General features: G+C 39.8%; 1 pseudogene; it reads left to right on the top strand.

Annotated features, from left to right (window-relative positions):
- LOC115795650 (long-chain-fatty-acid--CoA ligase 3-like) lies at positions 1 to 10,531 on the top strand (annotated as a pseudogene).
- The last annotated feature ends 1,255 nt before the right edge of the window (positions 10,532 to 11,786 follow it).

Here is an 11,786-nt window from a genome sequence, read left to right as displayed (position 1 = left end):
ATGAAGTTGAAGGAGGATATGAACCCCCTGCTGCTGCAGGTTTTTCCGTTCTGTGGTCTGGGTCTATTCCGTCATTACCTTCATACCCTGGTACTTCTTCTCCGGGGCTGGCACCAGTTTGGAAGAGCCCGTCGGATCAAGGCACGCTCAGTTAGTGGGCACCCAGCAGGGCCTTACAGAGCAGTCAACAACCAAAAGAGGCTGGTGGCATGGCTACACCCTGGTGTGGACACCCTGGACAAATGTTTGAATATGCTGCACAGAAGTTTCCTAAGAGAGACTGTCTGGGTACAAGGGAGGTGCTTAGTGAGGAGGATGAGCTCCAGCCAAACGGCAAGATCTTCAAAAAGGTGAGACATTAAACTACGACACTCGTATCTTGTTTCTAGAGCTGCAACATTCATTGAGTAACTCAAATAATTGGATTACTAAAAAAAATCCTTGACACAAATTTTTTGCTTCAGTGCTTCATTTAAACTCCGTAGCGCTCAGTTGTCATCATGTAAATGCGAGCATTTCACCCACATTTGCGACTAAATATAGGCCTGCAGTAGAAATGTATCTGGGAGCACGTGTTTGAATCAAGTGTTACAAGATTAAGCCAATGCACATCCCAGTTTTTCCCAACAAAAAACTGATAACACAACAGCAGCACAGCACATCATGTGTCATAGATTAACATGGCTCTGTCCACACCACACACACACACACACACACACACACCACACACACACACACACACACACACACACACACACACACGCAAGAGTGAAGACCAAGGAGGTGGAGCCATTACCGAGACGGTGAGCTCAGGTGGAGTGAAGAACATTTTAGTGTCCAAAACAGCAGCGCTTGTTCCTGTAATCACCATTAAACCTTTTACTGGGGGAAAAAGCTGGAGGTAGTCCTTCATCAAACACCTGATCACAAGTTCTAAGATGAAGAAAAGCAAACTTTGTATCTGCTCCCATCCATCGCTGTTTGTTTACACAGTGAAGAATCTGCAGTAAAAGCTACAGGAGTTTAAAATAGGACATTGATAAGACAAAAGTATTTCTTGTCTGATTAATTAATGGAATAATTGACAGGATACTCAATTACTAAAATAATCAAGAGCTGCAGCCCTACTTGTTTCATTAGTTTATGTAAGAAGCAGTGGGTGCAGTCATGTCAAGATGAATATCCTCTCATTCCATTTAGGTTTAGGAATGTAGTGTCAGGCGACTGTCAGATAACAGGAAGTTTGTTTATACGAGTGCACTCAGCTGCTGTGCACAGTGTGATGAATGTGGGTGGAAGAGCAGCAGTGTCTCTGCTCCTTCGTCCCTCGGCCCAATTAACACCTGCAAAGCTACAAAAGCACTGTAGATGGCACTAGCTGGCTATAAATGATAATATTGCATGCCTGCCATCATGAGGTACTATCAGATTCAACTGTTTCAATATTGCAGATTAGACCATATCTGCAGCCTCTCATGTGGGTTCCTGTTTCAATCTGTTTCATTATTCCTTCTAATAAAAAGCAGGGCTGATCCTACATATGTGGATATTTTGGTTGTATTTTTTTTCTGTTCACATTTGTCTGAAACAGTTCCCAGCCCTGTTATAAAATATGCACCACCACCATCATTTTTTTTTTTTTTTTTTTTAATGTTGTTTGGTGTAATATGAGGACATAATGCTTAAGACTGCATGTTCCTTGCAGGTGATTCTCGGGAACTATAACTGGCTGTCTTATGAGGAGGCCTACCAGGCAGCAAAGTGTTTGGCAGTGGTCTGGGCAGCGCTCAATCAGAAGCCTCATTGTAACATCGCCCATCTTCTGTGAGACCAGAGCGGAGTGGATACTGCAGCCACTAGCCTGCTTCATGTACAATTTTCCCACGTGAGTGACAGAAGGATAAATGTATATTCATAATAAAAAAATCAAAAATGTCCAGGGCACAGTCCTTTCAGTAACAGATAAAATGCCTTTATTTTCCACATTTTATTTCTATAGTCTGTATTTAAAGCCCAGAGGGTACTGAAATTTTAGAGACTGATGCCAGTGCAGATTCTTAGGGAGTAAAATATTTGAAACATAAATGATTCCATTATTCTTCATACTGAGTGCTAGAGGTGTGTTGAAAAGGGGAAAATAATCGCACCATTAATAACTTACCCAGCAATATATATTTCACAGACTAGTGAATGTTTTTCTGTGAAGACACCACTTGGCTGTGCATTGGTTGCTCAGCTGAAATGCTACTTGCTACATGTGCTGCAGACAGTGCTGAGAGCATTGTAGACAGTAGAGTCATAGCTGATCTGCCCGACAGACGGGTTAAGACCTTTTCAAAATTACCCCAAACAAATTTTTGCGACACAGTGGTGCAGTGGTTAGCAATTTCAGTGCACAGCTAGAGGGTTCCTGGTTCGAACCTGCCAGATAGCTAAACATAGCAAAGACATGCGTGTTAGGTGAACTGGGGATTTGAAAATGTCCGTAGGTGTTTTTCTGTGTTAGCCCTGTGGTGGGCTGGCCACCCACAGAGTGCACCTCACCTCTTGTTTAATGACAGCTAGGATAGGCTCCAGCCTCCATCACAATCCTGAATTGGATAAGTGTTTAAGAAAATGGATGGACATTTTTGTGTATTATTTAAAACAGGTTTTCCTGTCAGGCAGCATATCTGATACCAGTATACAGTAACTGCAATAGACAAATGTATTGGTTGGGGCTCTAGTTAAGGGAGTGGTTTGGAGATTTTTCTTTTTCACTTTGGCACATTCAGCTTGGATTTAGAAAGCACTCCTACTTGGATATTTTTCACATACATTAACACACCCCTTAGTTTACAGTATCACTTGATTTGACTGTCTAACTAAAATGAATGCAATTGAATTTGATAGTTGTGACCTTGTATGCCACACTCGGACCCATGGCCATTGCTCATGGGCTGAACGAGACCGAAGTCACGCACATCATTACAAGCAAAGACCTGCTCCAGAGCCGTCTCAAGGTACCTGCTTACTTTCTGACACTTCTTATCATCTGACACTCTCATGTATACTTTGTTTAACAAAGTCAGCAAGTGGCTGGTGGTTTATTGTGTTTAATATTAGCACTCAATAAGAAGTGCAGCACAATTTAATTAATCACTTTTCCACTCCCTCCCTCCCGCATCTATCACCATGTCACAGGCCATTCTGTATGATGTGCCGAGGCTGCAGTATATCATCGTAGTGGACAGTAAACCCACAAGCTGGCCAGACATTCCCAAAGGCATCACGGTCTACAACATGGACACTGTGAAGGAGATAGGATCCAAGCCTGACAATAGTGAGTGTTCGTGCAGTGTGATTGAAAAGGTTTCTAATTTGGTCAGGGAAGTGGAAGTGTTCTGATGGAGGCTTAATACAAAGCCAACACCCTAATGTGTAATTAGAGTGATGTGCTATGCGTGACAGCAGGAGGTCAAATCACCACTTACGAAACACTCGATGCCATGATGGGCAACTTTTTAGGCTATTGAGAGGAAAGTGTGTTCTAGCATCACGTCAGCTGTGTTTGTTTTAAAAGAAACATCTAAAATGTTATTCTATCAAATGTAGTGTGTTAGGAATTGAGTTTTTAAATGAGTCCAGTTTTATATACACAAGTGTCATCTCAAGTTTAGTTTCCTTGTCTTCAGACACTTTTAAAGACTAGACTCACACAGAAGAATCACACAATAATTAGACCCATTAATATAAATTTAAAGCACTTGCTAATCAAACCACTTGCTAAATATATATGCAATAAAAAGTGGGGTTTTTTCCTCTCTCTAACCCAATTAATCAATCCTTAATCATCAATTGGTAAGAATGTGCCAGATATTGGTTCAACTTTTCATTGTAGGAGAAGTTTTTTTTTTTTTTTAAATCTTTTTATTTTCTATTTCTATAATAAATATTGTTTTTTAAACATATGAACAGTTTTTTGGGGCAAAGCAAGCCTTTTTTTTTTTTTTTTTTTATAAAACATTTTTTTCTAGGCAATAAACAGGAAAAAGCTATTAGCTGCAGCTCTACAAAAATATGCTCTGTAGCCATTACCCTTCTTTTCTTTGTGTCTGTAGTTGCAGTAGACCACAGAAAGCCAGAGACCTCAGACATCGCAGTTATCATGTACACCAGCGGCTCCACAGGCATCCCCAAGGGTGTCATGATCTCCCATGGCAACATCATTGCTGGCATCACAGGCATGGCGGAGCGAATCCCTAACCTCAAGTATGCCAATATCAGATTTCTCGCTGGTCTCTGACACTTTCTCCCTGATTTTTGTCATGTTCTGGTACACTGAATTTCCAGTGTCTCTGCATTCTCTGAGCCAGAAAACTGACTCTTTGTATCTCAATTTTATTTCAGTGTCTAGAGGTAATTGATTTGCTCATTTTTGTGCTTACAGTGAGACAGACACCTATATCGGCTACCTGCCATTAGCCCACGTTTTGGAGCTCAGTGCAGAACTGGTTTCCATCTCTCACGGATGTCGCATCGGCTACTCCTCCCCTCAGACTCTAGCCGACCAGGTCTGTGTAGAAATGGGCAGCAACATCTTTTGGCACAGTCAGTCTGTTCCTCGTCTCACCAACAGTACATTGCAAATTCATAATTAATTAAAGATTTTAAAAGTTACCTGTTGTCTTCTTTAATTCCAGTCAACCAAGATCAAGAAGGGCAGTAAAGGTGATACCACTGTGCTTAAACCCACTCTCATGGCTGCTGTACCAGTAAGTATCATTTATCATGGCACTTTTACGTCTTACAATTTAAATCCGGTAAACATACTGGGAGAAGGCGGCCTTTAAATGCCAGAATGTTAAATGAGAGTTCATCTGCTTGGTGTGTAGGAGATCATGGATCGGATTTACAAAAACGTAATGACCAAAGTGGAGGAGATGAGCAAATTCCAGAAGACGCTGTTTGTGCTGGCTTACAACTACAAGATGGAGCAGATCTCCAAAGGCTACAGTACACCTCTCTGTGACCGGTAATACCCACACACGTGAAGCGGACCTTTTATGCTTTTCCTTATTTTCTGTTTGGGTCTGTATGATGTCAGTGACAGGGTATGTACTACGATGTTGATATCAGGCACACAGCCCAGTTGTGAGCAAAGAAGCCCCACCCACCTGCTGTTCAGATCTTCTGTCTGAGAGGAGCAGGCCTGTATTAAGCATAAGAAGTTCATGTTTGCTTTCTCTGTTATAGACAAGCGAACATTTACGTCTGTTCCTACTTGGCTAATCATAAATCATAACAAAAGAGAGCAATTACTCTCAATCCTGTGTGAGTATTTGGGTAGGATTGACTCTCATATTGTGTTTGCACAGAACACTTTTCAGTACAAGTCAATATCTGGATGCTATGACGCTTTACAGCTAACTTTTCAAAGCCCTTTTAGTAGTTGCCTGAATCTCCTCCACTTGCAGTTATCATCACCCTGCTCTCTTTTTCCTGTCTTTTTTTTTCCCTCCCCCTCAGTCTGGTGTTCAAACGTGTCCGTGCGCTCTTGGGAGGGAAAACGCGGTTGCTGCTTTCTGGCGGTGCTCCCCTCTCGGATGCATGCTACACAGAGATTATGAAACATTTCTGTATGTTGCTGTCCGTAGGGCAAGGCCCAAGGCTATGGTTGACCGAACTTGTTGGAGAGGCAAGCTGGCACATCAGTGAAAAGTGAGTAAAGATGAAAGAGTGAAAGAGTAGATGTATTTGCTGCGCCTTTTGGGAAAGTAACGAGCGGAACAATTATAAAAGAAGCTTATATTAGCGTTTAATTTTTCATTCAAGTCTTTTTACTGCGTATATTCAGTTTGGCGACTACCGCACAGGGCGGGTTGGTGCTCCACTGGTTGTTCAGAGATCACAATGAAGGACTGGGAAAGAGGGGAGTATAAACTGGGCAAATCAGTCCCTAGTTAGTTAATTAAAAAAAAAAATAAAAATAGAGATAGATATAATGATATAATATTATATATATAGATATATATATATAAGATATAAATAAGAGGAGAGAGAGAGAGAGAGAGATTAGGATAGAGAGGAGAGAAGAGAGAGAGAAGAGAAGAAGAGAGAGAGGATGGATTAGAGAGAGAGAGATAGAGAGAGAGAGATGAGAGCAGAGGAGGAGAGAGAGAAGAGGAGAGAGAGAGGAGAGAGAGCGAGAGAGAGAGAGAAGAGGAGAGAGAGAGACATGAGAGGGAGAGAGAGAGATAGAGGAGAGAGCGAGAGAGGAAGGGGAGATAGAGAGAGAAGCGGAGAGAGAGAATGGGGTAGAGAGAGGAGAGAGAGAGAGAGAGATATATAAATTTATTTATATTATATAGAATAGATAGATATATATATATATATATATATTTATTTTATTTATATATAATATATATATATATATTTAGATATATATATATTATATATATACTATATAATTTATATATATTATTATATAGATAAATATTATTTTATTATTATATATATATAGTATATATATATATATAAATTATGTATAATTAGGGCTGATGCATACAACGATTATTTTAATAATCGAGTATATTCTAGTCGGATTATTCCAGCGATTAATCGAGTAATCGGATAAGAAATACTTTTTTTTATTAAAACAGTTTATCTGCATATTTGAACTTCCTACTGCAGTTTTTTCGCCTGTGAACAAAACAGCGGTTGAATGGAAGCAGCTACAACGTCCTTCTTTCTTCACCTTAAAACTTGCTGATTCAGGTGCTTGATGAAGGACCTCCAGCTGTTTCACAGATTAATGATTGTTACTAAAAGAAAAAAGCTGTTGTTTTGGACGCTGGAAAAACGTTTCCTTTTCACTATTGAGATCACCGTCACAGGCTTCGCCCTCTTTGAGCTTGCGCAGTTTTAGTTTTAAAACCGCTGCTGCTATGAGTGTTTGAAAAACTAGTGGCTGCGGGAGCCATGGCGCATGCTGTGAGTAATGGTGTAATTGGAATGCTTTTTATTCACAAGCATCTCGAAAATAGTTTCTACTGAAGGTCTATATTTTAGTCACTAATAATGGGATTAAAGATATTAAAAACAATATTTTTTGAAGAGCCTCTCGGTTCATGTTGGGGCTGGCCACTTCCCGGTTACCGAACCATCGCTTATGCTAATTGGGCCCGCGGTCGCTAGCCAACCATCTGGTAGCTACACTGAAGAAAGACAAAAAATAGCAGCTGAAAAATATCAGCGAGCAAACACACACAGACACACAGAGAAAGCAGTGGAGGCGTGTGGAAAACGCAGTCAGCGGGGACAGTTGCCCACACGTCCCTTAAAGTACGGAACACGCATGTTACGGGCCGTATTCCACGGATTCCCGAACATAAGGGGGTTCTGTATTTTACGAGGACAGGTGGCAAACTCTAGTGATGAATCCCCTCTGTGTGAAGGAATCAATCGCAGCCGACGGCGAGCTTTTTAGAATTGTTTGGCTTTTGTGTTACGTGAGTGATTCACCCACTCCAGTCCAGGTAGGTGGCGGGGTTTTGGTTTTTTTTTTTTTTGGTAATGCAGTTTCTTAATGTTGGTTGCCAGCCCCCACTAAAACCCACAAAAAAACGTCAGCACAAATGCTGCTAATGCTAGTGAGGAGCGCCGCTTACACCGAGACAGATGAAGCGCTGCAGAGTTTTTTAAACGAGAGCATCGACACTAGTTTAAATTGTGTCGATATAAATGTTTAGAATCGAATTTAATCGAGTAATCGGATGACATCGTTGCAGCCCCTAATAATAGATAGAGAGAGAGAGAGAGAATGAGGAGGGAGGGAGGGAGATAGAGAGGAGAGAGAAGAGGAGGGAGGGAGGGAGAGAGGAGAGAGGAAGATTAGAGAGAGAGAGGAGGATGAGAGAGAGAGAGAGAGAGATGAGATGATACCAGGGAAGAGGGAGAGAAGGAGAGAGAGGATCGAGAGCGAGAGAGACAGAAGAGGATGCGAGAGAAGAGATTATTAGAATAGACATAATATATATATATACAGTGATTTATTTATAAATAATATTATATATATATATATACATGAAGATACATGTAAGTATATATATATACATATATAGTATATAGAATATTATGATATATATATATATATAATATGTATATATTATATATATTATATTATGGTTATTGAGAATATAAGAATATTAGGTATATATATATATATGGCGTTATTTAGATATATTATTATGGAGATATATAATGAGATTATAGGATAAGATTGAGGTATTATATATATATGATATAAATATGAGATATTATTAGATTAGTGATATATATATATTATATAGAAAATAGTGTAGATAGAGTAGATATATATATATAGATTATATATATATATACTAGTTATATATATCGATATATAGATAAATTATATATATATAATATATATTATAGTTATCTTAGTATTATATTCTTTTATTTTATTTTATTTTTAATATATATAATCAAACCAAATCCCGTGCCCTTCCTTAGGTGGTTACTACCGCACAGCCCAACCCCAACCCACGAGGGGAAATTTTGATTGGTGGGCCCAATGTAACAATGGGTTACTACAAAGTGAAGGCAAGAACCAAGATGACTTTTTTGTCGATAAAAATGGCCAGAGATGGTTTTGCACGGGAGACATTGGAGAATTCCACCCTGATGGATGCCTCAAGATCATCGGTAAAAAACACAACAATGAGATTGCTTGCATGTGATACAAATGGAAAAATCTGTCAGGATTTTAATATTTCTTCTTTTTTGTCACAGACCGCAAGAAGGACCTGGTGAAATTGCAGGCGGGCGAATACGTCTCTCTAGGAAAAGTGGAGGCTGTTCTGAAGAACTGCTCACTCATAGACAATATTTGTGCCTATGCCAACAGGTAACATCCTGCAGACTTTCTCTCTGAATCTGTTTGTTTCTCAGGCACTGGGAGAAAGTATTAGTAAAACTCAATGCAGACCTAATAAAGTGCCAACATTGCAACTGTCTGTTCTATATCCTTTCTTTCTTTTCAATACTGTCTGTCTTTGTTTTCAGTGACCAGTCATATGTGATCAGCTTTGTGGTGCCTAACCACAAGCAGCTAACGGCACTGGCACAGCAGATGCATATAAAGGGCACGTGGGAAGAAATCTGCAACGACTCCCAGATAGAGAAGGAGGTCCTCCGCATCATTACTGAAGCTGCTATCTCAGGTAGAGGGGAAAAAGCCTTATCTCCCAAGTATAATATCATTAACAAAACTGAAGTGAGACATCTGAGTAATTTGCTCAGATTTGGTGAGCTAGCATCCCATGCCCTGTGTCAGACTTTGCACTAGGATTACACTCTATCTGTGAGGCTGACTTGTGATTGTGTTCTCTCACATCCAGCAAAACTGGAGCGATTTGAAATTCCCAAGAAGATCCGGCTGAGCGCTGAGCCCTGGACTCCAGAGACTGGCTTGGTCACTGATGCATTCAAACTAAAACGCAAGGAGCTAAAGACCCACTACCAGGAAGATATCGAGAGGATGTACGGGGGGAAATAACACACAGACACACTCCCAATTACGCAAAAACACATACACATATATACCTGCATACACCCATATGGAGCTCAAATGCTACTACCAAGACTACTTTCAAAGGAGTTACAGTTAAGATACCAGTAACACACACACACAAGATTACTGACACACACAGAGATCCATGCACCTCCTCCTCGGCTTCCCTGCAACCAGCTTCGATCAAAGCAGGGGGGAAAACTTGAATCCAGCTTAATGGTTTCTGTCAAGCTCTAAGAGGCTCAACAGACAGCTGAGCCAGCCAGGCATGCACAGTGCAATGCACTAACCACTCCTTTTTGAAGGATTTGGCTCTTTGAGTTGCTGTGACTACCATGACAACGAATGAAGTCAGAGCTTTGCATGACTTGAAGTGAAAAAAAAAAAAGTCAAGCTTGTTGCAGCTGAACTCATGTCAGTGAGCGCACTCTGTTTGCTTCTCCTCCTGCTGCCGTGCTTGCTGGAGTATGCCACCAGGTTGGACATGAAGTGCGGACCCCTGGCAGGGAAATGGGGTAGCATGAGCCCGACAGAGGGACGCCCCCCTGGGCTCAAAGTAACATTCAGGTTGGAATCTTTGCAGGGATCTCTATGATCTTCATCTTATTTTTTTTTTTTAAATCTGTGTTTCAACATTTCCTTCATGTTTGGTTTGTTAGCTTTTAAACCCATTTGAGTATTTCTCTGTGTAAGGAATGGGTGTTCCAAAGCCATGAGAGATTGAGCATTAGGATGTATCAGAATAAATTTTCTTACTGTTACTTTATGGAGGTATTATTTGAGGGGGGGGGGGGGTTGTTTATGCTAATTGTTCTTATGGTCTTTGTTTACAAGCTTTTTTTTCCTTTCTTATCTTTTTTTCTCCCTTTATTTGCCTGTGTCATAAGGTCTGTGCATTTGAATTTTGGTTTATTGACTTGATTAGTATAAACGATGGAGTCATATCCCTTCTGCTGATCCCATATATATATATATATATATATATATATATATATATATATATATATATATATATATATATATATATATATATATAATTTTTCTTTTTTTTTTTTTTTTTTTGTTGGTTCACTGACATACACTAGCCCTGCCACATTCCTTCACTCCAATCATGACCAATACACCAAATGGATGGCTTCAAGGGAACTCAGTTGTTTACTGTAGGAAGAATAGTTACACTAGTTAGCCTTTCATTGACTGCTGTCCTGGTTACTTTTTGGTGCAATTGTACATGTTTTTACCATAGGTCTGTTTACTGTTACCTTAACCTTTTTACTTATAAAAAAAAAGACATACAAAATGAATGTGCAATATTTATACTCAAATATTAAAGTATCTAAGAAGGAAAAAAAAAAAAAAGCACAGGCGTCAGCCCTTTCATGGCGTGTTAACATTTAGGCCTCAACTTCAGTGCATAATGGAAGGCCTGTAGGAAAAAAAACATAGAAATGTGGAAGATGGTAGAGAGACACTGATAGGGAAATCTAGATGTAGCTCCTTTTGAACGTACTGTGCAAATATATTAAGACTGTAAAGTTTTAAAAAGTTGTATCTGGCATTGTAGAAATTGCATGATGAAAAGTGTGCAAATGTACCAAACCACCTCACTATAAGAGAGAATCGCACTCCAAACAACTGAAGAAATTATCTATGGATACACTCGTTTAGGTTGTGAGTGTATGGACAGCCTAAGCTCAATTCACATTTCCGTATCTTGAAATTGGTTTATATGTACAGTAATAGTTGTGCAGTGTGTATATATAAAAGGGTCTCCGGTGCTACGGGCACCCACCATTTATTTGAACTCTTGTAAAAACATGCTTTAATTAATGTAGGTTTATGGATCGGTGCTGGTGGCTGATGGTTCTCTGAATGGCATTAGTGCAAAGTGACTTTAACAGCTTTGGTATTTCCTCCTTTCCTCTTTTCTTAGATTTGTGGTCCACGGTCCCTTTTTGTAAGATTTAAATCTTTCTTACAGCCACCTTCTCTGAATGCAAACCCTGCTTTGCTTGTACTGAAGATGCATAGCATTAATAAAAGGTACAGTCAGGTACACTTAACACCGTCTGTCATCAGATGTCTGAGTTCATACATAAGGATCACTTTAGCGTGTAAAGGTTTAACCATACTGTTGTGACAAAGCGGGGGAACCCATTCCTCCCTTTGTGTGGGTTTTTTTTTTTTTTTCAATAAAAATTCTCCTTACAAT

Source organism: Archocentrus centrarchus, chromosome 17 (genome assembly GCF_007364275.1).
Source record: "Archocentrus centrarchus isolate MPI-CPG fArcCen1 chromosome 17, fArcCen1, whole genome shotgun sequence".
Lineage (NCBI taxonomy): Eukaryota > Metazoa > Chordata > Actinopteri > Cichliformes > Cichlidae > Archocentrus > Archocentrus centrarchus.
Note: the sequence above shows the minus strand (reverse complement) of the source record. Positions and strands in the feature narration are given on the sequence as shown.